We start from the raw sequence: 27,951 nt of genomic DNA, 5'->3' as shown, positions 1-27,951 counted from the left end.
TTAAGAAGGTTTCAAGCCACTTCCCTACTTTTTTAAGTGTGTGATGGAGGACGTGTCTCCGAAGGAACAGACTGTACTGTTTGTCTTCCTCCACCACTGCTTGGTACAGCCTGGTATGTCACACACCAACCAATTTCTACCTCTCTGGAAATGGGGATTTGTTATTGGCTGAATCAGCACATATTATATAAGCATATTGGGTATATGAGGTTGTTTTATAGTCCCTTCCCTTTCCCTTGTTCACTCCCCTTCTTGGACCTGATGGAACTGTACCGGTGGAAGCAATATAGCTGAAGTATACAGTACCAGTCAAGTGTGGACACACCTACTCATTCCAGGGTTTTTCATTATTTGTACTTTTTTCTACATTATAGAATAATAGTGAAGACATCACAACTATGACATAACACACATGTAATCATGTAGTAACCAAAAAAGTGTTAAACAAATCTAAATATATTTTATGTTGTTTATATTGATTCTTCAAAGTAGCCACCCAAAGTAGTCACAGCTTTGCACAATATTGTCATTCTCTCAACCAGCTTCATGAGGTAGTCACCTGAAATGCATTTCAATTAACAGGTGTGCCTTAAATGTTAATTTGTGTAATTCAAGAACTTTGAAAGTTTCTTCAAGTGGAGCCGCAAAAAAACATCAAGTGCTATGATGAAACTGGCTCTCATGAGGACCGCCACAGGAAAGGAAGACCCAGGGTTAGAGTTAACTGCACCTCAGAAATTGCAGCCCAAATAAATGTTTCAGAGTTCAAGTAACAGACACATCTCAACTGTGTTGAGACTGTGTTAATCAGGCCTTCATGGTCGGATTGCTGCAAAGAAACCACTACTAAAGGACAACAATAATAAGAAGAGACTTACTTGGGCCAAGAAACATGAGCAATGGACATTAGACCGGTGGAAATCTGTCCTTATTTGAGATTTTTGTTATCAACCTCCTTGTCTTTGTGAGACGCAATAGGTGAACGGATGTTCTCCGCATGTGTCGTTCCCACCGTGAAGCATGGAGGAGGAGATGTGATTGTGTGAGGGTGCTTTGCTGGTGACACTGTCAGTGATTTGTTTAGAATTCAATGCACACTAAACCAGCATGGCTACCATAGCATTCTGCAGCGATTTGCCATTCCATCAAGTTTGCGCTTAGTGGGACTATCATTTGTTTTTCAACAGGACAATGACCAACCACCTCCAAGCTGTGTAAGGGCTATTTGACCAAGAAGAAGAGTGATGGAGTGCTGCATCAGATGACCTGGCCTCAACAATCACCCAACTTCAACCCAATTGAGATGGTTTGTGATGAGTTGGACCGCAGAGTGAAGGAAAAGCAACAAGTGCTCAGCATATGTGGGAACTCCTTCAAGAATGTTGGAAAAGCATTCCAGGTGAAGCAGGTTGAGAGAATGCCAAGGGTGTGTAAAGCTGTCAAGGCAAAGTGTTGCTACTCTGAAGAATATAAAATATATTTTGATTTGTTTAACACTTTTTTGGTTACTACATGATTCCATGTGTGTTATTTCATAGTTATGATGTCTTCACCATTATTCTACAATGTAGAAAATATTAAAAAATTAAGAAAAACCCTTGATTGAGTAGGTGTGTCCAAACTTTTGGCTGGTACTGTAGATAGAGCTACTAGTCATGCCTACCCAGTAGTCTCAGTCGTCTCAGATAGGGCTGTTACGGTGACTGTATTACTACCACTCTGGCGGTCACGACTGCAGTCAAATTCCACGTGACTGTTTAGTCACAGTAATTAGGCTTCACCAAGCGCTGATGCTGCTGATGGTCATTAATAGCCTACCAAACTTGCTAACTGCTTGCTACTCAGTACTCTATTGTCCCTCTAATCACTCTGACATAAATGCAAATGTTATCGAAAATCAAACACTTCATGAGAGCCCATGAGCTCATGTTGCAGCAACATTTCTATAGGCTATGCAGTTATGTTAGAAAACAGAGTTTTGATGGCCTCTAATTAAAAGAGGATCCTATCAGCTTTATGTCAGTTAGGCCTTTTACATTTATTTCTATACTTTCCTAATATTAAGCACATTGCTTCGCTTTACAACAGGAGTATAGCCTACCTGGCTGGCAATAAAATGAACCACGGGAAAGGATTCTCCGTTAGCTATTTAAGTGCATTGATTACATATGTCTTTCTCCTGCTTGTTCTGAGACAGGTTCATCATGATTGTCCATTCTAAATAAAAACACATTTCACACATTTCCGAATACATTTCGCCTTGCGAAAGTATTCGGCCCCCTTGAACTTTGCGACCTTTTGCCACATTTCAGGCTTCAAACATAAAGATATAAAACTATTTTCTCGTGAAGAATCAACAACAAGTGGGACACAATCATGAAGTGGAACGACATTTATTGGATATTTCAAACTTTTTTAACAAATCAAAAACTGAAAAATTGGGCGTGCAAAATTATTCAGCCCCTTTACTTTCAGTGCAGCAAACTCTCTCCAGAAGTTCAGTGAGGATCTCTGAATGATCCAATGTTGACCTAAATGACTAATGATAATAAATACAATCCACCTGTGTGTAATCAAGTCTCTGTATAAATGCACCTGCACTGTGATAGTCTCAGAGGTCCGTTAAAAGCGCAGAGAGCATCATGAAGAACAAGGAACACACCAGGCAGGTCCGAGATACTGTTGTGAAGAAGTTTAAAGCCGGATTTGGATACAAAAAGATTTCCCAAGCTTTAAACATCCCAAGGAGCACTGTGCAAGCGATAATATTGAAATGGAAGGAGTATCAGACCACTGCAAATCTACCAAGACCTGGCCGTCCTTCTAAACTTTCCGCTCATACAAGGAGAAGACTGATCAGAGATGCAGCCAAGAGGCCCATGATCACTCTGGATGAACTGCAGAGATCTACAGCTGAGGTGGGCGACTCTGTCCATAGGACAACAATCAGTCGTATATTGCACAAATCTGGCCTTTATGGAAGAGTGGCAAGAAGAAAGCCATTTCTTAAAGATATCCATAAAAAGTGTTGGTTAAAGTTTGCCACAAGCCACCTGGGAGACACACCAAACATGTGGAAGAAGGTGCTCTGGTCAGATGAAACCAAAATTGAACTTTTTGGCAACAATGCAAAACAATTTTTCAGTTTTTGATTTGTTAAAAAAGTTTGAAATATCCAATAAATGTCGTTCCACTTCATGATTGTGTCCCACTTGTTGTTGATTCTTCACAAAAAAATACAGTTTTATATCTTTGTTTGAAGCCTGAAATGTGGCAAAAGGTCGCAAAGTTCAAGGGGGCCGAATACTTTCGCAAGGCACTGTATATATATATAGTATATGTAACGACAAGATTAAATGAAGAATAGTCTGATGGGTGACAATATTAACCAATCACTTGTGAATGATGCCCAGCTTGTGCAGTAAGGCAAGAAACAGCGCATGCAATTTATCATAGTCGCACACCTCATGTATCCTAGCCCATAGGTCTATATTTGTTTTGCAACTGAAGTGGCCAAACAACTTCTTAAAATTCAGCACATGCTTTACAAATGGTGTGGAGCCTAACTGGCATAAATTGTCGGCGTGTTAGTTTCAAGATTGGGGAAGGTAATTTTCACCATTTAAAAATGCACCTTTCTAATAAAGCAGTTTTTTTTAGGGGGCATTACATTCACACAAGGGGATGCCGCTGTGAAATTAATATTATAAAATAATGCCACAGAATTCTAATCAAATCTTGTCTGCTAAGGCAACTAGTGTAGCCCACAGCCATACTTGTATGTCATAGCCAGATCAGGACCTAACATAAGGACTCTTCAGAATATGTTATTCTGAAATAGACTACTTTTTCTTCATATCATGTTTCTTTAGACCTGTCTAAAATAAGTCATGGATATATTGTGATGGTGTAGGCTATATTACATGGATTTGTTAGATTTTTTAAAATGTAGACATTCCAAAGGGCTGCATCAGTGCCTTGTAGGCCATGTGTGGATGCCAGGAGATGCTAAATGTTTGTGTTCATTTACGGTCAATTACAGTGAGACCAGCAGTTATTTGCTTGACAATCAGCGGCTGACAAAATTCCATGACCGCCCTAGTCTCAGATCCACAAAGCTGAGCGGACGAGCAGAAGTCAGGGAAAAACATTCTGGATGTGGTTTCCATGAAAGTAGTTTGGTTTAGCTTCCACTAGGTGGCAGTATTACACTTCAAAACACTTTATACTCAGGTGCCACCCAAGCATATCTGAATTCCCCACTCCTGCTCAAAACAATGGGTAGCCACTGCACCAGTCTCACTCTGAAATTCGATTGTTATCCCTCTGATTCTACTGAAGCATATGCAATGGTTAGAATCTATTTGGTGCAATGCAATTATTCTACCAACTCTCAAATATCCTTATGTCCCTCTCTGACCCCCTCTCCCATTTTCTCTCTGTCTTTCTCTCTGCTCTCCCTCTGCTCCTTTCTGTTTGTCTGTCTCTCAGGAGGTGTATTTGATCAGAGAGCAGGTGCAGCAGCTCATCTTACTCCCCATGTGGATGTGTCTCTTACCAGTAAGAGCTCCTCTCTCCCTTATCCTGCAGTGCTCCTTTCTTTAGAACTGTCACACTGTTAGATATGCATAATGTTGAAGAATATGCCAAAATATTTTTTGCATTACTGAATAGGGATTTATTATGTAGAAAAGGGTCAGTCAACCAAAGACAAACTGTCTCAATATTTTGCTATTTTTTATAGCGTCATTAGACGCACTGTCTGTCATCTGTACAGCCTTGACTCCAACACGAGTTGACGAATGTTCGCAAGCTCCAAAAGTTTTTGAATCTGATCAAGAAAATTTTGACAAGCTGGATGGCAAAGTGTCAAAGCTTCTGGATGGCAAAGCTTCTGCCATGTGCCTGCACCAGCTGTAGAAACAGTCCCATCCAAAATCTAATGGTCCCTCCAAAGTATAATAGTCCTGTCCAAATTATAATAGTCCCATCTGAAATATAGTAGTCTCATTCGAAATATAGTAGTCTCATTCGAAATATAGTACTCATCCGAAATATAGTAGTCTCATCCGAAATATAGTAGTCTCATCCGAATTATAGTAGTCTCATTCGAAATAGTACTCATCCGAAATATAGTAGTCTCATCCAAAATATAGTAGTCCCATCCGAAATATAGTAGTCTCATCCGAAATATAGTAGTCTCATCCGAAATATAGTAGTCCCATCCGAAATATAGTAGTCTCATCCGAAATTTAGTAGTCTCATCCGAAATATAGTAGTCTCATCCGAAATATAGTAGTCTCATCCGAAATATAGTAGTCCCATCCGAAATATAGTAGTCTCATCCGAAATATAGTAGTCTCATCCGAAATATAGTAGTCTCATCCGAAATATAGTAGTCTCATCCGAAATATAGTAGTCTCATCCGAAATATAGTAGTCTCATCCGAAATCGTTTTTTTTTTGTCCATAGTCCCATCAAAAGTATAATAGTCCCCTCAGAAATTAGAATAGTTCCATCAAAGGCACAGCGTTGTGTTGCGTGTCGCTAATTATTATTTCCTGCCTTTTATTTCCAGAGGCAAGATGGAGAGGACATTCCTTTCTGAGCTCATTAAGAAGTTTTTGGTGGTTCTGATGTCCGTCTCCCCAGCAGGTAAACATTTAGCAACACAGCTGTGATTTATGAACAATGCAGCTTTGTTGTATTTCCGTAAGCAGCTGGACACCGCAGCGGGAGGCCACATTTACCGGAGGAGAAAGATGAGATTCTCAAGGCTTAAAATGGTGCTCAACAACATTTTCCTCATGCTGAAAGGTTTTCACAACTTATTGTGCCACTTTAAAAATACTCTGCTGTTTATTTTAAGCTTTAGCAGAGAGACAGACATCTTACTTGGGTACCAGAGGCAAACTAGGACACCCCATGCACATGCCTTTACCTCCTAGTCTTTATACGTGACATTTCTACAGTCCAAAAGTCCCTCATTACCGGTGTGAGATGCACCATTTCCAACCTTTTATCAGTCCCAAAGTTCATCCTTTCCTCCTGACTTGACCCCAACTCTGAAAGAGCAGCCCTGTCCAGCTGCCCCCCGCCACGCCCACAGTGACAGTCTGTGTGGTGATGTAATGTAAGGCGACACACAGACCCCTCTCCCCCCACCCCACACGCCCAACCTGTGTGCTCAGAATAGCATCTCTCCCAACATGTAGCTGGGTGGTGGTAGTCCTGCTGAGACCCAGACTCTAATCCTCCCTGTCAGAGCATTGGTACACAGCACAGGGATGTACACACACACACACGGTGGTATGTAGCACAATGGACATGTGCTACGGCACACACACACACCTACCTCCCCTAATGAGGGCTGATCTCCCAGCATACATTGCAGTGCCCCAGAGGAGAGACAAACATACCGGGGTCTTCGTGCATGGCCAGGCCACTTCCTGGCCCCAGCACACTCTCTTTCTCTCTCTCTCCCTCTCCCTCCCCCTCTCTCTCTCACACACACACGCCATGGTGTCGTCCACAGTTGTTTGCTGAAAACCCTCCTTCATCTCCCATATCCCCCTCTGTGTTTGAGTGTGTGTGATGGTGGTCATGTGTGTTGTGTATGTTATTACCTGAACTGAATGTCTCCCTGTGTTGTCTCTCTCAGGCCCTTGGGGGGAAGGTCCATTCCTGCGTGAGGTTCATCGAGCTCATGATTCACCTGGAGGTAAGAAACACACTATTTATAAGGGAATCTATGGTGGTGTTGTGTAGCATATGTATGAAGTGTGCTAGGCATCCATTTATATAGAATCAACTGAATATCTGCATTCACTGAGCATGCAAAGACACGTTTGAGGTTGCTGTACCTACCTATACCTGTACACCTATTTATATCTTGATATGTGTAGAGTATACAACCTTGAATGATTGTTTTTTGATGACGTTGAGAAAATACAGGTTATTTCTAGCGTAGAAAATTTGAGGTTTAACGTCATGGTGTAGTGTGCTTTCTTCTCTGTGGTCTGGTTTGGCTTCATCATGACACACAGAGAGGATGTCACATAGTCAAGATGTTTCCTTCCCTCTCTGGGCTGCGTGGCCACGGTTCTCCTGTTCCCCCCGAGGGAGGATCGGATGGATTGATTTTCCCCCTATCCGATGACATGCTATCCTTTTCCTGGCACTGGCAAGGCAAGCTGCCTCCGGAGAAGTCCTTTCCCCCTCAACAGTATCAATTTACAAAGGGATGGCTGAAATCTCATGATTCCCTCTGGGATGATGTGATAAGACCCTGTGAATCTCTGTATGGAAAAAGAGATCCTACATTTTGTGTGTCTGTTAGGTTGAGCCGTCTGTGACAGGTCTCTGGAGATCAAAGCTGTGGCCGTAGATAAAGCTTGTCTGTCTTGTTGCGGGAGTAGTATCATCTGCAGAGAGGTGAACTCAGTAGAAGACATGGCATTTTTTCTTTTCATTTTTGCTGTTATTTTTGTGAGTAGAGGTCACTGTGTAGGATGTTGTCATTGTTTTTCTCCTTTCCACTTTTTGAAATTTGACTTCCAACCCTCATCTATGAAATGCCAAAAATCGTCCAAGCCACCTTGCTGAAATAGACTCTGAATCAATAGGGCCCTATTTATTCTCTGGGCCTCAAGGCTGGGAATTCTGTTTTGTAGATGGATTGATCTGATTGACCCCAATTGAACCCAAATTATGCTTTTTCTAGTTATAGGTAGATGCGTGAATATTTATTTAAAAAACAACATTTTAAGATCATATTTATTGAGCCTATAGTCTTGTATAAGGGCAGCGGTTTCATTGTTTTACCATGATGTGTAATGTGTGGTTCCCTTCTATGTCTGTCCCCTGGCCCTGCTCCTAACACGTTGCTGGTTCAACACGGTGCTGGATGACTCCCACCTGGTGGTGATGACTCCCACCTGGTGTCCAGCCTCATGCAGAGAGAGGAGGAGGGACACCTCTTCTGCCAGTTACTGGACATGCTGTTCTACACCGGCTTTGGGATCAACGACCAGAGAGGCAACGCTCTGACAGAGAAGGAGATGACCACGCTCCACTACGACAGAATCACATCACTGCAGGTATTTGTATACAGTACTACCCAGGATGGATAGATGAGTTACTCTGTTTTGTTTGGTTGTTTACTTGACCTGTCCACATCACAAATGATTCTCGATTTTTCAAATCGTTGATATGCATCAGTTTTGAACATCATTTGCACATTTAAGCGTTAAAGATTGGAAAAAGTTTACCTAAGTGTACTGTGTGCACCTGGGAGACATAACCCATGCTGTGAGTTGTACATGTATGAATATGGAACATTCATAATTTAGTGACAGCTTCCATATGCCATTTACAAGAAAGAATATCAAGTCAAAGTCAGTCCTAGAGAGAATTCTCAATATTTTAGATTTCAGTCTTACATGGATTTTTACCTCTCAACTTGATATGATCAAATTCATTTAAAGGGAAATATGTAGGCTGGTTCATCTGTTCATCCTAATATTCTCTCCATCTGTCCATCTCTCGCTCATTCCCCTACCTCTCTCTAGCCCCACACAGATGTTGGATTAGTACATTAGGGAAATGAAAAAGGTGCCTGACATCACACGGTCTCCGGGGTGTGTGGGTAAGAAGTTGTTTCCTTATGATCTCTAAATGTTTGCTGTGTCTTGCCTTTCAGAAGGCAGCCTTTGCCCATTTCCCAGAGCTGCAGGACTTTGCCCTGTCCAATGTGGGAGCGGTGGACACACAGGAATCCCTCACCAAACAGTTTGGCCATCTCAGTTTGGCCATCTCCCATATCTGGGATTGTGAACCCCAAAAAACATCCATACACATCCTAACCTTTATGCTACCATGATGACAAATGCTGAATTGTCACTGTCGTATCGCTAACATCCCAACTGCTGCCCCCCTGACCGCAAATGGCTGGCAGCATGTGAGTCCTTGAATGTGCAGAGTAGTGTGGTACCAGCAAGAGAGAGAGACTCGCCTCATTAATTTCAGCCATTTGCAGGGGCTTGAGAATAAACTCTTTGAACAGCTGTATTTGTCAGATCATATTAGCAAGTGGCCTTGGGGCTGGGCCTTTGTTAGTGTGTGTGTGCTTCCTATCCTTTTCTCCTTTCCTTCTGACCCTGGTCCTAGGTGCTGCTGAGACTCTCTTTCCCCTCTGTGTTATTGTCTCATGGATAAAGCCAGGCTCTGCATTGTCACCGAGCCCCCCCCGGCTTTAAAGGCTTCCATCACTTTTAACAAGGCGCTTTTTACCCACAAAACCCTCTTATTACTGCCAGCTATTCCAGCTGTGCTACCCAGAAGCTAAACTGCCCCTCATCCATTATTCCAGATAGATTTGCTAAGTCCCCAAAACACATGGGCAGCAGGTTTTCCGTTAGCCGGTAATAACTGGCTTTTAGCCGAAAAAAGAACAAAGAACAAAGCCGATAAATAAAATTGCCACCGACCGATTGTCTTGGGAAAAAATCCCTTTGCGAAATAATGCTTTTTAGCCTATTCATTGATGGAAATACCAGTTGATGGAAATATATTTTTCTGGTAACGCTTATCGGTCTATAGGTTAATTTGCAGAATTTTGTGGAATATATTGTACAGTATATTTGTTATGTATCTTAACACATGCGTACAGCATACAGAGCCATACAGAAAATCTGTCAAAGACAGTGTGAGAACTGCTTCTACAGCATCTCAAACAGCAAATGTATAGGCAACGGAAGGCAGGCCTCATCAGCACATCACACACCACTTTGCAATGAGCTGGAGGCAGTATGCATTTTGAAAACATACTTACATTGTTTGAAACCTGAACTTTTACAACATATTATGAGGCATGTCTTACCTTGCTTCAAAGTAGCCTAGCCAAAGTCAGACCACAGCCTAGGAGGCAATAATTTTATATCAACTTTCTTTCATAGTCCAGTAGCCAAAGGCACAATCCTAGTCATATTAGCAACCAATGCTAGTTGTTGCATATTAGATCTCCCCTCTTCCTAAATTTCTTCATCTGTCAAATGAAACCGCTCACATGTGCTTTGACAATGGTGTTTTCCCGTTAATTGCATTATGGGACAAACTTTCGTGCCTAGCCTACTGCTTTGTGCACATTGCTGCATTTACAGTGCCTTCGGAAAGTATTCAGACCTCTTGACTTTTTCTACATTTTGTGACATTACAGCCTTTATTCTAAAATTCATTAAATCGTTTTTTTTCCTTCATCGATCTACACACAATACCCCATAATACCCCATAATGACAAAGGTTTTTTAGAAATGTTAGCAAATTTATTACAAATAAAAAACTGATATTACAATTACATAAGCATTCAAACCCTTCACTCAGTACTTTGTTGAAACACCTTTTGGCAGTGATTACAGCCTCGAGTCTTCTTGGGTATGACGCTACGAGCTTGGCACACCTGTGTTTGAGGAGTTTCTCCCATTTTTCTCTGAAAATACTCTCAGGCTCTGTCAGGTTGGATGAGGAGCGTCGCTGCACAGCTATTTTCAGGTCTCTCCAGAGACATTAGATTGGGTTCAAGTCCGGGCTCTGACTCGGCCACTCAAGGACATTCAGAGACTTGTCCCGAAGCCACTCCTGCGTTGTCTTGGCTGTGTGCTTATGGTCATTGTCCTGTTGAATGGTGAACCCTCACCTCAGTCTGAGGTCCTGAGTGCTCTGGAGCAGGTTTTCATCAAGAATCTCTCTGTACTTTTCTTCATTCACCTTTCCCAGTTAAGAACAAATTCTTATTTTCAATGATGGCCTAGGAACAGTGGGTTTACTGCCTACTTCAGTTGCAGAACAACAGATATTTACCTTGTCAGCTCGGGGAGTTGATCTTGCAACCTTTCGGTTACTCGTCCAATGCTATAACCACTAGGCTACCTGCCGCCCCACCATGCTTCACCATAGGGATGGTGCCAGGTTTCTTCCAGATGTGACGCTTGGCATTTAGGCCAAAGAGTTCATTCTTGGTTTCATCAGACCAGAGAATCTTGTTTCTCATGGTCTGAGAGTCCTTTGGGTAGCCTTTTGGTAAACTCCAAGCGAGCTGTCATGTGCGTTTTACTGAGGACTGGCTTCATTTGGTCACTTTATCATAAAGGCCTGATTGGTGGGGTGCTACAGCGATGGTTGTCCTTCTGGAAGGTTCTCCCATCTCCACAGAGGCACTCTGGAGCTCTGTCAGAGTGACCATCGGGTTCTTGTTCACCTCCCTTCTCCCCCGATTGCTCAGTTTGGCCGAGCGGCGAGCTCTAGGAAGAGTCTTGGCGGTTCCAATTTTTGACCCTCAAAGATTGAGGGCACTGTGTTCTTAGGGACCTTCAGTGCTGCAGATATTTTTTTATACCTTTCCCCAGATCTGTGCCTCGACACAATACTGTCTCTGAGCTCTATGGACAATTCCTTCGACTTCATGGCTTGGTTCTGCTCTGACATCCACTGTTAACGGTGGGACCTTATAGACAGATATAGACAGGTGTGTGCCTTTCCAAATCATGTTTGATCAATCAAATTTACCACAGATGGATTCCAAGTTGTAAAAACATTTCAAGGATGATCATTGGAAACAGAATGCACCTGAGCTCAATTTCCAGTCTCATAGCAAAAGATCTGAATACTTATAAGGTATTTCTGTTTTTTTTCTGTAGATTGATGAGGAAATAGTTGTATTTACTCCATTTTAGAATAAGGCTGTAACGTAGAATAATGTGAAAAGGTTAAAGGGTATGAGTACTTTCTGAATGCACTGTGTAATGTGAAGAAATAATAGTTTATCAACATTTCCAGCGCCGCGTTCTGATTTGTTGCGTCAGACTCTTTGATTTATTTTTTTATGTAGCCTAGGCCTATTGGTTTTATGAATTTGGGATCTATCGTCCCACAACTGTCCCAGTGTCAGTTTAAATAGACCATTTATTTCTTGACAAGCTAACCAATAAAGTAGTTAAACTTTCCTACTATGGGGGATAGTAGATTGACAGACTAGTGATTTTGCTGTTCATTACTAGTCATATTGGCTGAGGAAAAGTACGTGTGGACAGTTATTCTAACTTCTTCAAAGTGGGCATAAGAATTCGGTAAGAAGGACCGCCTATCCTTGTATCCTCAAATGGCATGTTCTGTGAGCTCTGTCATTCTGAGCACCATGGGTGGACCCCTAATCAGGTTATGAACCCAATGCATATGGGTCCAGTAAATGTATAAAATGTCCAGTAAATGTAAATGCTGCCGGTCAAATGTCTGGCACCACATTTTCCTAACGGAAACCCTCACAGGCAGGGCGTTACACACACACACACAGTATTTTTCTCTTTCATTTTTAAGAACTCCTCATTGCGTGTCGTCTGGCTAGAGATTTAGTGGAGATAAAATTACAATTAGGCAGGCTAGTGGGCTCATGGCCCTAACAAAAAGTAACAGCTCTCAGATCTGTCCTGCGTCCAGCCTCATCTCCCTAATGACTCAATGGAAGCAGCTATGTTAGCTTTGTCATGGAGTACAGTACAGCAACGTGACCTATGCCAGTCCCTAGACAGACCAACTGCATGGTCAGCAAAACCCCAGACCCATGTGGTCAAACTAAACATGGCATCACGGGTCTGGCCACACTGCTGCCTACAATGACACATCTCCCGGTCTGTCTGAATAGGACTCTGTCACAGACAGTGTCTCTCTCTATACCAACCCCTGTCTGTGTCATGGTGGCACATGTCACATCTGTCTGATTAAAACAGCCTTCTATTCAGACAGCAGCCTTTCAACCCTCTGCTTCAGCTCTGAGAAATGGAGATGCGGTTGGATTTTCATAATCCCGTCGCATTGATGCGGCCCCAGCCCCTGTACACACCATGCTGACAGTGCAGGACTGCAGTGGCCTTAGTTAGCAGGGCAGAGTAGGAAAACACGAGGACTAGCGTACAGTACATCGCAATGCTTACCAGCACAGGACTTAAGAAAATCTGTGTCTTAGGTGAATGGGACACTTTTCATATTGTCAGATGAAAGGTAGCGACTTTGAAATAGGATAATTTTCCTCAGAAAAACATAATCTGCATGGTGCGTTTTTACCCTGGGTCTTCATTTCATATATTTATTTCAATAAAAAAGCGTTGCAAAAAATATAACCATGATGCTCAAAGAAAATACACATGAATTGGAAGGTCATAGTTCATAATGTAAAATATGCTGAAGTTGTTTTTTCTCCCTACAGTCCCAACACTCTCCACTGGATGGCCTCTGGTCTGTTACCAGAGCTGGCAGAGGGACAGGACACCACCATTGAGAAAGAGGTCCTCCTGGAGCTGCTGGTAGGTGCTGTTTCGAAACGGGGAGATGTTGTCCCTAACCGCTGATAGGGGATCAGATATGTATTTCATCGTTCTAATGCTTAAAATGTGGGAATTGGGGAAGTTTTATCTGATCCTAGATCTATGGTTAGAGAACCCCTCCTCAATTTACGGCTTGGCTAAACCGAAGCGAAGTCAGGATATGTTGGCTTGCGGAACAATAACCGCCCAGAGAGCATAGCATCATAATAGGGTTGGCGTGGCTCGTTTAAAATACATTAATTAATGCTTTTGGAGTACATACAGTATGCAACCCCCCCCCCCCCCCCCCCCCACACACACACTCCTCTCCGCCCTTGAATTTGCCTTTGAATCCAATTAGGGCTCAACATTGGTGATAGAGATGGAGTGGATGAAGTGGAGGAGAGGGAGGTAGAGAGAGACTAATGAGGAAAGAGCACTAAGGTTTCTCTTATCCTAGGAAAAAACACCACTGTTGATCTGATTTGCTCCCCAAACCCACCCACCCTTAGTCCCTCCTATAAGCAGACATACAGTGTGTTGTTAACAAGTCTCATCCCCATAACCCCCCATCACCATGCGACCAGTCCATCCACTGACCTGCTCTGTCCCTACTGCTGTAATTACCCACTTCAAGTCTTCTCTAGTCCTCCTCTCCTCTGCCCCACCACTGAAGAGAAGCTTTTCAATAATTAGCTGATTAGATTGTTCCCAGAGCCATTGTCAGGGGACTCATTTGCGTGGCCCTGGGTTGCCCTGAGCAACCGAAAATCTCCAGATTCCACTTTGGTATTATGCATTATTTGTTTGGTCGCCGGTGCCAGAGGCTTGTAGAGATGTGCTGTGTAGAGATGTGCTGTGTAGAGATGTGCTGTGTAGAGATCTGCTGTTTAGAGATGTGCTGTGTAGAGCTGTGCTGTGTAGAGATCTGCTGTTTAGAGATGTGCTGTGTAGAGCTGAGCTGTGCAGGATGGAGCAGAGCAGGTCCCACAGACACACTGCAGAGAAAGTCTGTAATTAAACCTGGGGAATGAGAGGATGACCTGGTCAGAGTGCTACTGAGCGTCTAGCTATCACTGTTCTTGGGGTTATTTACATAATTCCTCAAAGCCATGAGCCACCCACTCTTGAAATAATAATTTCCTATTTAGATTACCGACATTGCAGTGGATTTTTTTTATCCCTCATTCTGGAATTTTTGCTTCGTTTTGCAATAACTGTCCGAGATGGGCTCGATGGGTATTAGTCTCAATCAGGGTTCTGCAGTCTTTAGATCTATGTACCTCTCTACCAGTCCCGGATGGATGACTAAGACAAAACCCTGGGTTAGATAGTAACTAGCAGGGAACACGTTGGTGTAACAAGATGGACGACTGTGACAAAACCTTGGGTTAGATAGTAACTGGCAGGGAACACGGCGGTGTAACAACATGGACGACTGTGACAAAACCCTGGGTTAGATAGTAACTGGCAGGGAACACGGCGGTGTAACAAGATGGACAACTGTGACAAAACCCTGGGTTAGATAGTAACTGGCAGGGAACATGGCGGTGTAACAACATGGACGACTGTGACAAAACCCTGGGTTAGGTAGTAACTGGCAGGGAACACGGCGGTGTAACAAGATGGACGACTGTGACAAAACCCTGGGTTAGATAGTAACTGGCAGGGAACACGGCGGTGTAACAACATGGACGACTGTGACAAAACCCTGGGTTAGATAGTAACTGGCAGGGAACACGGCGGTGTAACAAGATGGACGACTGTGACAAAACCCTGGGTTAGATAGTAACTGGCAGGGAACACGGCGGTGTAACAAGATGGACGACTGTGACAAAACCCTGGGTTAGGTAGTAACTGGCAGGGAACACGCAGTATAACAGGATTAGTTTAGCATGGCGGCTAGTGACTGACTGATCACATATTAAACACAGGGATTATATAGACTTCTGCATCATATTTGGCACACAACCATCAGGGATGCTACTACATTTAGGCCCCTGACCTAAAAAAAAAAACAGCCTGCAGGCTCACTGAAGAGATACAAGCCAAACTGTATGAGAGAGATGGTCTCTAATGAAGGGGTTGTCATGACAGACGGTGAAGTAGTGTGATGCATCTGACATTAATATTTTTACAAAACTTTGTTTTTAATACCACTGTCAAGTGAGTGAGGGGAGGGTAAGAGTGGGGGGATGGTGCATTCACCCAATGTCTTTCTTTCTCTCTCTCCAGCTCTCTTTCTGTCTCACTTTCTTCCCTCTCTCACACTAACAGGTGTCTCGTCATGAGAGACGAATCTCCCAGATCGAGCAACTTAACCAGATGCCTCTTTAGCCAACGGAGGAGATTATCTGGATGAGAACATAGTCCCGAATGAGTACTATTCTGGTGAAGGTGTGTGTCTGTCTACTGTGTCTCTGCGCAAACTCGTCTCGCGCACACACACCCTGCTGTGTTATCCCACACCACAGAGGCAGTGAGCTGGCACCCTCTTAATGGGCAATCCTCTTTAGGCTAGCAGGGGCACCTTCACAGGCTAAGATGCCTACAAGCCCTGTAATCCCATTGAAATCCATGAGCCTATCGACGTCTATAAGGCTATCTTAACTGTTTTAGCCTTCCAAGAGATTACAGGTGTAAATTAGCATTCTAGTCTACTCTGCAGCTGTTATATCGAAGGGATTGTCCCTGTCACATAGCTAGTTTTGTTCCTGGTCATAGAAAACTCGGGGTCCTGTTTATGTTACACTGAAATAGGTAGGTAAATAGATCTATACCAATGACATCAATTACAGAGGATTATTTTGTCATGTCTCTCTGTTTAACCCTTGTCCTTGTGTTCCAGTTTGTCTGGCTCTTCCTAAACGGAACCTGCAGTTCCTGACCCTCCACGACTGCCTGCTGAGAAACTTCAACCTGTTCCGTCTGGAGTCCACCTACGAGATTAAACATGACGTGGAGGTTGTTGTGACTCGCATGAAACCATGGTGAGCAGAGAACACACACCTATAACTGATGGTAAGAAAATGTTCCCACATTTCTGTTTACTTAGAATTTATCATTTTTGTCTCGTAGTATGATAGTGTGGTGTTTGTGGGTTTTCCTGCTGTCTTGTCTTCCGTTATGCAGTCAGAGTGTGGTGTTTGGGGGCCAGCCAGGAAGTTTCAGACATCACAGCCTTCTCCATCGTGGAGGTAGCTAAGCCATCGCTGTCAACCTCAACGTACGAGACCACATCAAACACGAGTGGGAAGGCACATGGCTGTGCCATCTCTCAATCCCCTGCTCTCCCTCTCTCTTCTCTACCTTTCAGCATTCCCTCTATATACCGTCTAGTTTTCTGTCTTTTGTTCTCCTTTCTCATGCACTCTGTCTCCCTCCCTCTCTCTTCGTGGATCCCACTCCCTTCCAGTAATAAAGCCTTTACTTTGGGGCAAAAAAGTATTTAGTCAGCTACCAATTGTGCAAGTTCTCCCACTTAAAAAGATGAGAGAGGCCTGTAATTTTCATCATAGGTACACTTCAACTATGACAGACAAAATTAGAAAAAAAATCCAGAAAATCACATTGTAGGATTTTTAATGAATTTATTTGCAAGTATTTGGTCAATAACAAAAGTTTATCTCAATACTTTGTTATATACCCTTTGTTGGCAATGACCGAGGTCAAACGTTTTCTGTAAGTCTTCACAAGGTTTTCACACACTGTTGCTGGTATTTTGGCCCATTCCTCCATGCAGATCTCCTCTAGAGCAGTGATGTTTTGGGTCTGTTGCTGGGCAACACGGACTTTCAACTCCCTCCAAAGATTTTCTATGGGGTTGAGATCTGGAGACTGGCTAGCCAACGCCAGGACCTTGAAATGCTTCTTACGAAGCCACTCCTTCCCGGGCGGTGTGTTTGGGATCATTGTCATGCTGAAAGACCCAGCCACGTTTCATCTTCAATGGCTTGCTGATGGAAGGAGGTTTTCACTCAAAATCTCACGATACATGGCCCCATTCATTCTTTCCTTTACACGGATCAGTCGTCCTGGTCCCTTTGCAGAAAAACAGCCCCAAAGCATGATGTTTCCACCTCCATGCTTCACAGTAGGTATGGTGTTCTTTGGATGCAACTCAGCATTCTTTGTCCTCCAAACACGACGAGTTGAGTTTTTACCAAAAAGTTATATTTTGGTTTCATCTGACCATATGACATTCTCCCAATCTTCTTCTGGATCATCCAAATGCTCTCTAGCAAACTTCAGACGGGCCTGGACATGTACTGGCTTAAGCAGGGGTGTCCCTGGCGGCGTAGTGTGTTACTGGTGGTAGGCTTTGTTACTTTGGTCCCAGCTCTCTGCAGGTCATTCACTAGGTCCCCCCCGTGTGGTTCTGGGATTTTTGCTCACCGTTCTTGTGATCATTTTGACCCCACGGGGTGAGATTTTGCGTGGAGCCCCAGATCGAGGGAGATTATCAGTGGTCTTGTATGTCTTCCATTTCCTAATAATTGCTTCATTTCTTCAAACCAAGCTGCTTACCTATTGCAGATTCAGTCTTCCCAGCCTGGTGCAGGTCTACAATTCTGTTTCTGGTGTCCTTTGACAGCTCTTTGGTCTTGGCCATAGTGGAGTTTGGAGTGTGACTGTTTGAGGTTGTGGACAGGTGTCTTTTATACTGATAACAAGTTCAAACAGGTGCCATTAATACAGGTAACGAGTGGAGGACAGAGGAGCCTCTTAAAGAGGTTACAGGTCTGTGAGAGCCAGAAATCTTGCTTGTTTGTAGGTGACCAAATACTTATTTTCCACTATCATTTGCAAATAAATTCATTAGAAATCCTACAATGTGATTTTCTTTTTTTTCTCATTTTGTCTGTCATAGTTGAAGTGTACCTATGATGAAAATTACAGGCCTCTCTCATCTTTTTAAGTGGGAGAACTTGCACAATTTGTGGCTGACTAAATACTTTTTTGCCCCACTGTATGTCTCCATGAAGTCTGTCGATCCAGACCATCTGTCCAAACCTGCTATACTTTAACCTGTGACCCCACCCCCTCTAACATTGTGTCTGCCTGTAGACGTGTTGTTTCCTACCAGCCCTGATCACTTAGCTTCAGTGTTTTATTTCCTTATCTTCTTCTCCCAACTGGTACAGCAGGGCTGCTGTAGATAATGTTAACCATTTGGTGGCATCCTCCCTGGCATTGATTTTCTGTTTTACCATGAACATATCAAACCATATAACACTGGCTGACTGTAGCTACCAAGAGATTGTATACACGGAGTGTACAAAACTTTAGGAACATCTTCCTAATAATGAGTTGCACCCCCTTCTTCCCTCAGAACAGCCTCAATTCATCAGGGCATGGACTACAAGATGTAATAAACATTCCACAGATAGGCTTGTTGACCAATGCTTCCTCCAGTTGTCAAGTTGTCTGGATGTCCTTGGGGTGGTGGACCATTCTTGATACACATGGAAACTGTTGAGTATGAAAACCCCTGCAGTGTTGCACTTCTTGACACACTCAAACTGGTGCGCCTGACACCTACTTCCATACCCCATTCAAAGGCACTTCAATTTTTTGTCTTCCCATTCACCATTTAAATGGTATACATGCACAATCCATGTCTCAAGACTTAAAAATCCTTCTTTTACCTGTCTCCTGCCCTTCATCTACACTGATTGAAGTGGATTTAACAGGTGACATCAATAACAGATCATAGCTTTCACCTGGTCACCTGGTCAGTCTGTCATAGAAAGAGAAGGTGTTCATAATGTTTTTACACTCAGTGTAAGTTGTAGCAAAAAATAAGCTAGTAAGAGACATGTAAAATGCTTTGCTCGTCAATTAGTGGATTGATTATTTTTTTAAATCTGTAGATTTACTAAAGGAGTCTGCTCTTCAACAAATAGCGAACCTCCGAGTGCAGGAGGATGTCAGGATAGTCTAGTGCTACCAGAATCACCCTCCCTTTCTCTCCCACCTCCACACCTCTTTTACGGGTTCACATTCTCCTTCTTTTTGTCTTTCAGTTGAGAGGTGTGTGATGTGATTCTCCCTGTCTGCCTCCCTCATCACCCCTCCCCATTGTATAATTAGAGCTTCATGTTTTAAAGATCAGCCGAGCGCTGACAGGGAGTTTTCGCTCTCCTTCTCCCAGGGCTGCGGAAGCACGACGTTTGCTTTCTGGTCACGGTGTGGCCCAATCTGCCCTTCGGCACGCGCCTCGACCGGCGCCAGCCCTTTGTGGAGCAGACAGGCCTGGCCTACGTGAGTGGCTGCGAGGTGCAGGGCATGTTGGACGACAAGAACCGCGTCATCGAGGAAGGTAGGCTGGTACACACATGGACATCTGTCCACACACAGGCGTACACACACACACACACACACACACAAAGAAGTGCATGCATATACATACATTTCCCACTGTCACACACAGACACCCACACCCCGCCTATACACACTCACAAACTCATGTCACACACCATTCTCCTCACCCTTAACCTCCAGCCCTTGAGGTCTAGTGGGGTTGTCATGGTGACACTCAGAGACATGACCTGTTCTCGTTAACGTTCCATTAACCTTAGGAAAACCCATCACACCTGAATGCCTCTCAGTGTTTTATTTATTTGATTTTACTGTGGTAGAAGAGCATGACGGGCATCTCTAGACTCCAGAATACCTTGACAGCCATAGTCTCAAATTCATCCTATTGAAGCTGTGACTGGGCTTGCCATGGTTATGGCAAATCCCACCGTACCTTCTCCGCTATGTAATCTGGTTTCCGAGCTGGTCATGGGTGCACCTCAGCCACGCTCAAGGTCCTAAACGATATCATAACTGCCACCGATAAAAGTACTGTGCAGCCGTATTCATTGACCTGGCCAAGGCTTTCGACTCTGTCAATCCCCGCATTCTTATCGGCAGACTCAACAGCCTTGTTTCTCAAATGACTGCCTCGCCTGGTTCACCAACTACTTCTCAGATATTTATTGTGTCAAATCGGAGGACCTGTTGTCTGGACCTCTTGCAGTCTCTATGGGGGTGCCACAGGGTTCAATTCTCGGGCCGACTCTTTTCTCTGTATATATCAATGATGTCGCTCTTGCTGCTGGTGATTCTCTGATCCACCTCTACGCAGACGACACCATTCTGTATACTTCTGGCCCTTCAATGCGATACAACTCTCCTTCCGTTGCCTCCAACTGCTCTTAAATGCAAGTAAAACTAAATGCATGCTTTTCAACCAATCGCTGCCCGCGCCCGCCCGCCCGTCTAGCACCACTACTCTGGACGGTTCTGACTTAGAATATGTGGACAACTACAAATACCTAGGTGTCTGGTTAGACTGTAAACTCTCCACAGCCTATCTGTAAATAGCCCACCCAAATACCTCATTCCCATATTGTTATTTATTTATTTTGCTCCTTTGCACCCCAGTATCTCTACTTACACATATATCACTCCAGTGTTAATGCTAAATTGTACTATGGCCTAGTTATTGCCTATTTATTGCCTATTTATTTAGACTTTTCTATTGTGTTATTGACTGTACGTTTGTTTATCCCATGTGTAACTCTGTGTTTGTGTCTCACTGCTTTGCTTTATCTTGGCCATTTCGCAGTTCGAAATTTGAGAACTCGGTCTCAACTGGCCTACCTAGTTAAATAAAGCTCAAATAAAAAAATAATATCCCCTGTGGTTTGGCTTTCAAATGAGACTTTCTGTCATGATACCGCTCAATGTGGATCCCAAGGTCAGTTGGTCCTAGATCTGTATGGGTTAGCTGGTAGGGGGGGTCAGCTGGTCCTAGATCTATATGGGTTAGCTGGTCCTACTGTAGATCTGTATGGGTTAGCTGGTCCTACTGAGATCTGTATGGGTTAGCTGGTAGGGGGGGTCAGCTGGTCCTAGATCTGTATGGGTTAGCTGGTCCTAGATCGGTAGGTGGGTTAGCAAGTCTTAGATCTGTAGGGGGGTCAGCTGGTCCTAGATCTGTCGGTGGGTTAGCTGGTCCTTGATTTGTAGGTGGGTTAGCTGGTCCTAGATATGTTGGTGGGTTAGCTGGTCCTTGATCTGTAGGTGGGTTAGCTGGTCCTGGATCTGTAGGTGGGTTAGCTGGTTCTAGATCTGTAAGTGGGTTAGCTGGTCCTACATCTTTAGGGGGGCTAGCTGGTCCTAGATCTGCGCAGGCAACTTGTACCCAGAATCTTCCTCTTCCACCAGCAGAGCTCAGAGACGTTTATTGGCATGGATATAATATCAGGTTAACCTCCAGACATGCTAAGTGTACTAAGTGTTCCTTCCCCCTGTGTGAACATGTGGCAGTGTGTACCTCTACCAAAGCACTATGTCCCCTCGCTTCTCCTCTCCATATTCCCACTTTATTAAAAATGTACCGAGTGGTGCTAACTGGACCAGGGTGTATGTAGTAATGAATCTAACTCTGTTGTCTAGCGCTGTTTAAACTTTGATGCCCACAGGGCCGAGCCAGAGACGATCATGTCACCTGTATCGCCGGGCGCTTTGTGTGAAGTGGCACCATCATTTCGATGTATTTATTCATCCTCCATTTACTCAGCAACCCCATTTGAGATTTAAAAGCTATTATATAAGGTTTTCTTTTGGCCTGGCCAAACTTGTTATAAGCTGTGAAACTAGATAAAGTAAAGCTGGAATGAGCTCAAAGAAACAAACACCTCAATCTGATTTTGGCTACTTTTCTCTACTGGTTACCTGCCTGGCTACCTGCATGCCTGACTATCTGCCTGGCTACCTACCCAGCTGCCTTGCTACCTGCCTACTTGCCTGCCTGGCTACCTGCCTGGCTACCTGCCTGGCTACTTACCTGCTTAGCTCTTCACAGACAGTTGTCCTCAGCCCTTTATCCCAGTGGGTTTAGTGCCCTTCTTCAACCCACTCATCCGTCAATCGCACCACACTCGTTTTAGTAGAGCAGATTTAAAGGAAATGCATGGGACAGGAGCCACCTGGCTTGAGTTTCACCACCAGGGCACTGCACAATGGCATCATGCGAGAACCCCATTTTAAATGTTTGTGAAACGCAAGACTCACACACAGGTGCATCAGAGGCTTCCAATGGGAATCAGTCTAAAGCCTCTGGCCTGTGTGTGTGAGAGGCATGAGAATGTAATGCGTCTTGGTGCTGAGATGGGAGATGTGTTGTCTGGACCAGGATTTGAGAGCTTAGCTGTCTTGGGGACCAGGGAAGATGCCCTAGGATTTATGAAATTAGAGGCATACAATGTCTTCTAAAATGGGCTGGCTTTTGGGGGGGGGATCTGGCCAATGTAGCTAATGTTTCTCTAATTTATTTTGTCTCTCTTGCGCCCTCTTTTGCACTCCTCTATCACTCTCTGTATGTTTGTGTCCTTGGTTGTTACATAAGCAATGAACATTCCCAGGCTCATATACCCACCACACATCTTTAGTATCTACTAGTGGTCTATTGGGTAGTATACACTATTCTTGAGAATGAATTCAACCTCACTGTATTTATATTCTGCCGTTAGTTGAGTTGCATGTCACATGATCACTAACGGACATAATCCTTTTGACATGTACATTTGGATAAGCACGCTTGCTTCATGTTGGTGCTAGCAAGCAGGCTAGGTAGTGCTATATATCAAATAAAATGTTAATTGTCACATACACATGGTTAGCAGATGTTAATGCAAGGGTAGCGAAATGCTTGTGCTTCTAGTTCCGACCATGCAGTAATATCTAACAAGTAATCAAAGTAATCAAACAATTTCACCACAACTACCTTACAAGTATAAAGGAATGAATAAGAATATGTACATACAAATATATATGGATGAGCGATGGCCGAACGGCATAGGCAAGATGCGGTAGATGGTATAGAGTACAGTATATACATATGAGATGAGTAATGTAGGGTATGTAAACATTATATAAAGTGGCATTGTTTAAAGTGGCAAGTGATACATTTATTACATCCAATTTTTTATTATTAAAGTGGCTAGAGATTTGAGTCAGTATGTTGGCAGCAGCAACTCAATGTTAGTGATGGCTGTTTAACAGTCTGATGGCCTTGAGATAGAAGCTGTTTTTCAGTCTCTCAGTCCCGCTTTGATGCGCTATGGAGATAGCGGGGTGAACAGGCAGTGGCTCGGGTGGTTGTTGTCCTTGATGATCTTTTTGGCCTTCCTGTGACATCGGGTGGTGTAGGTTGTCCCAGAGGGCAGGTAGTTTGCCCCCGGTGATGTGTTGTGCAAACCTCACTACCCTCTGGGGAGCTTTACGGTAGTGGGCGGAGCAGTTGTCGTACCAGGCGGTGATACAGCCCGACAGGATGCTCTCGATTGTGCATCTGTAAAAGTTTGTGTGTTTTTGGTGACAATACGAATTTCTTCAGCCTCGTGAGGTTGACGAGGTGCTGTTGCGCCTTCTTCACCACACTGTCTGTGTGGGTGGACCATTTCAGTATTTCTGTGATGTGTAAGCCAAGGAACTTAAAACGTTCCACCTTCTCCACTACTGTCCTGTTGATGTGGATAGGGGGGTGCTCCCTCTGCTGTTTCCTGAAGTCCACAATCATCTTTTTTGATTTGTTGGCATTGAGTGGGAGGTTATTTTCCTGACACCACACTCCGCGGGCCCTCACCTCCTCCCTGTAGGCCGTCTCGTCGTTGTTGGTAATCAAGCCTACCACTGTAGTGTCGTCTGCAAACTTCATGATTGAGTTGGAGGCGTGCATGGCCACTCAGTCCTGGGTGAACAGGGAATACAGGAGAGGGCTGAGAACATACCCTTGTGGGGCCCCAGTGTTGAGGATCAGCGGGGTGGAGATGTTGTTTCCTACCCTCACCATTTAGGGGCAGCCAGTCAGGAAGTCCAGAACCCAGTTGCACAGGGCGGGGTCGAGACCCAGGGTCTCGAGCTTAATGATGAGTTTGGAGGGTACTATGGTGTTAAATGCTGAGCTGCAGTTGATGAACAGCATTCTTACATAGGTATTCCTTTTGTCCATATCCCAGTCCAGGGCAGTGTGCAGTGTGATTTGATTTTTTTTACCTTTATTTAACTATACAAGTCAGTTAAGAACTAATTCGTATTTTCAATGACGGCCTAGGAACAGTGGGTTAACTGCCTGTTCAGGGGCAGAACGACAGATTTGTACCTTGTCAGCTCGGGGATTTGAACTTGCAACCTTTCGGTTACTAGTCCAACGCTCTAACCACTAGGCTTCCCTGTCGCCCCGATTGCGTCGTCTGTGGACCTATTGGAGTGGGTCTAGGGTGTCAGGTAGGGTGGAGGTGATATGGTCCTTGACTTGTCTCTAAAAGCACTTCGTGATGACGGAAGTGAGTGCTACAGGGCGATAGTCATTTAGCTTAGTTACCTTAGCTTTCTTGGGAACAGGAACAATGGTGGCCCTCTTGAAGCATGTGGGAACAGCAGACTGGGATAAGGATTGATTGAATATGTCCGTTAAAACACCAGCCAACTGGTGTGTGCATGCTCTGAGGATGCGGCTAGAGATGCCGCCTGGGCCGGCAGCCTTGCGAGGGTTAACACGTTTAAATGTTTTACTCACGTTGGCTGCAGTGAAGGAGAGCCTGCATGTTTTGGTAGGGGACCGTGTCGGTGGCACTGTATTGTCCTCAAAGCGAGCAAAGAAGTTGTTTAGTTTGTCTGTGAGCAAAACTTTGTGGTCCGCGATGGGGCTGGTTTTCTGTTTGTAATCCCTGATTGACTTTAGACCCTGCAACATAACTCTCTTGTCTGAGCCGTTGATTTGCGACTCTACTTTGTCTCTATACTAACGCTTAGATTGTTTGATTTCCTTGCTGAGGGAATAGCTACACTGTTTATATTCGGTCCTGTTCCCGGTCGCCTTGCCCTGATTTAAAAGCAGTGGTTTGCGCTTTCAGTTTTGCGCGAATGCTGCCATCAATCCACTGTTTCTGGTTGGAAGCTTTTAATAGTCGCTGTGGTTACAACATCACTGATGCACTTGCGAATAAACTCGCTCACCGAATCAGCGTATTCATCAATGTTATTGTCCGACGCTATGCGGAACATATCCCAGTCCACTTGATCGAAGCAATCTTGAAACAGGGAATCCGTTTGGTCGGACCAGCGTTGAACAGACCTGAGCACGGGCGTTTCCTGTTTTAGTTTCTGTCTATAGGCTGGGAGCAACAGAATGGAGTCGTGGTCAGATTTTCCGAAAGGAGGGTGTGGGAGGGCTTTGTATGCATCGCGGAAGTTAGAATAACAATGATCCAAAGTTTTGCCAGTCCGGGTCGTGCATTCGATATGCTGATAACATTTAGGGAGCCTTGTTTTCAGATTAGTCTTCAGATTAATCACCAGCTACAATAAATGCAGCCTCAGGATATGTGGTTTCCAGTTTACATTGAGTCCAATGAAGTTCTTTCAGGGCCGTCTGTGTCTGCTTATGGTGGGATATACACGTCTGTGATTATAATCGAAGAGAATTCTCTTGGTAGATAATGCGGTCGGCATTTGATTGTAAGGAATTCTAGGTCAGATGAACAAAATGACTTGAGTTCCTGTATGTTGTTATGATCACACCACGTCTCGTTAATCATAAGGCATACACCCCCGCCCTTCTTGCCAGAGAAATGTTTGTTTCTGTTTCCGCGATGCGTGAAGAACCAGGTGGCTGTACTGACTCTGATAACGTATCCCGAGTGAGCCATGTTTCCATGAAACAAATAATGTTACAATCTCTGTCTTTCTGGAAGGCAGCCCTTGCTCGGATTTCGTCTTCCTTGTTGTCACGAGACTCGACATTGGCGAGTAGTATGCTCAGGGGTGCTGCGCGATATGCCCGTCTACGGAGCATGACCCAAAGACCCCTTCTGCGGCGCCGTTGTTTTTGGTCGCCGGCTGGGATCCGATCTATTGTCCTGTGTGGTGGACCAAACAGAGGATCCGCTTCGGGAAAGTCTGATTCCTGGTCGACATGTTGGTGAGTTGACATTGCTCTTATATCCAATAGTTCCTCCCGGCTGTGTGTAATAAAACTTAAGATTTCCTGGGGTAACAGTGTAAGAAATAATACATAAAAAAAACTAAATACTGCATAGTTTCCTGAGAATGCGAAGCGAGGCGGCCATCTCTGTCGGCGCCGGAAGTGTATCAACAGCCATTCCAGTAGGGGCTGAAAACTATAGTGTGCTTCGATTTGGTCAACCACAACATGATGTCGCAGAGTATTGAATTAAGTTCAGCTTATTCCAACTTTGGTCCTTCCCTGTTCAAGTCCCTCACCCATGCTCGCATCGCCCAACGGTCCCCCCGCCCACTTTGCGTGCTTCATGAATGCACTTCCGTTGTTTTATCACCCCCAACGTTCTATGTGGATCTCTTGAGGAAACATAGCATAACAGATTCTGCTTTGCATTTCCCCCAAACTATATAACACTGGCTCACTGTAGATACCGCAAGATTATATACACGGAGTGTGTAAAACCCCTTCCTAATATTGAGTTGCACCCCCGTTTGCCCTCAGAAAAGCCTCAATTCGTCGGGGCATAGACTACAAGGTGTTATAAGCATTCCACAGGGGTGCTGGCCCATGCTACCCGCAGATGTGTCAAGTTGGCTGGATGTCCTTTTGGGAGGTGAACCATTCTTGATATCAACGGGAAACTGTTAAGTGTGAAAAACCCAGCTGTTTTGCTGGCACCTACTACCGTAACCTGTTCAAAGGCACTTTGACAACAATATTTTGTTTTGCACATTCACCCTCTGAATGGCACACACATACAATCCATGTCTCAAGGCTTGAAAATCCTTCATAAAAAATGGTCTCCTCCCCTTCATCTACGCTGATTTGAAGTGGATTTAACAGGTGACATCAATAATAATAGCTTTCACCTGGTCAGTCTGTCAGGGTAGGTGTTCCTAATGTTTTGTACAGTCGGTGTAAGTAGTTCTTAAAAAATGCTTTAAAAATTAATTGAATGAGGACTAAAATCAATAGCTTCAAAATATTAAACCTTTAAAATTAACAATCATGTCATATTTTTGTTGAATACACTTTTTATCTACTATCCTATTCCTGCTGGAAATTAAGAGGTACAATTTTTGCCTTTGTGCAATCTTTACCATAGTGTACTACAATAACCGTTTGTTGTCTCTCTCCTATTCCCCAGGCCTTGACCAGGACGTTCAGAGTGTGGCTGAACCCTAACCAGTACCAGTAGGACATGATTGACAGCATCCAGAACGGCACTGAGGGACCCCCATGAGTCCTTCAACATCATCATGAGACGCAAACCCAAGGAGAACAACTTCAAGGCTAGTGGGGGGACTGTATTACTGCACATTAAACATGACCCAGTTTGGTATTTACACTCCCTCTCGCTATATCCCTACCTCCATCCCTTCTTCCTTTTCATACTACCTCTCACCTTCCACCTATCCTTTGCTTCCTGCCTCTTTCCTTCCCTCATTCCTCCCTTTATTTGAGCACAGCCCCCAGGCTTCGATCAATCACTGACTGGTCCCGCTGGGTCTGGGAGCTGAGACCCTTGGGGTGATCCAGGATTACCACCAGCTCAAGGCCCCTGATCCCCCCCCACTG

General features: G+C 44.2%; 1 pseudogene; it reads left to right on the top strand.

The window, feature by feature from the left end:
* Positions 1 to 43: 43 nt before the first annotated feature.
* On the top strand, positions 44 to 26,900 carry LOC139383603 (RNA helicase aquarius-like; annotated as a pseudogene).
* Positions 26,901 to 27,951: the final 1,051 nt, after the last annotated feature.

This window comes from Oncorhynchus clarkii, chromosome 25, assembly GCF_045791955.1.
Source record: "Oncorhynchus clarkii lewisi isolate Uvic-CL-2024 chromosome 25, UVic_Ocla_1.0, whole genome shotgun sequence".
In the NCBI taxonomy this organism is placed as follows: domain Eukaryota; kingdom Metazoa; phylum Chordata; class Actinopteri; order Salmoniformes; family Salmonidae; genus Oncorhynchus; species Oncorhynchus clarkii.
The sequence above is the reverse complement of the archived record's forward strand: the minus strand, read 5'-3'. Positions and strand labels throughout refer to the sequence as shown.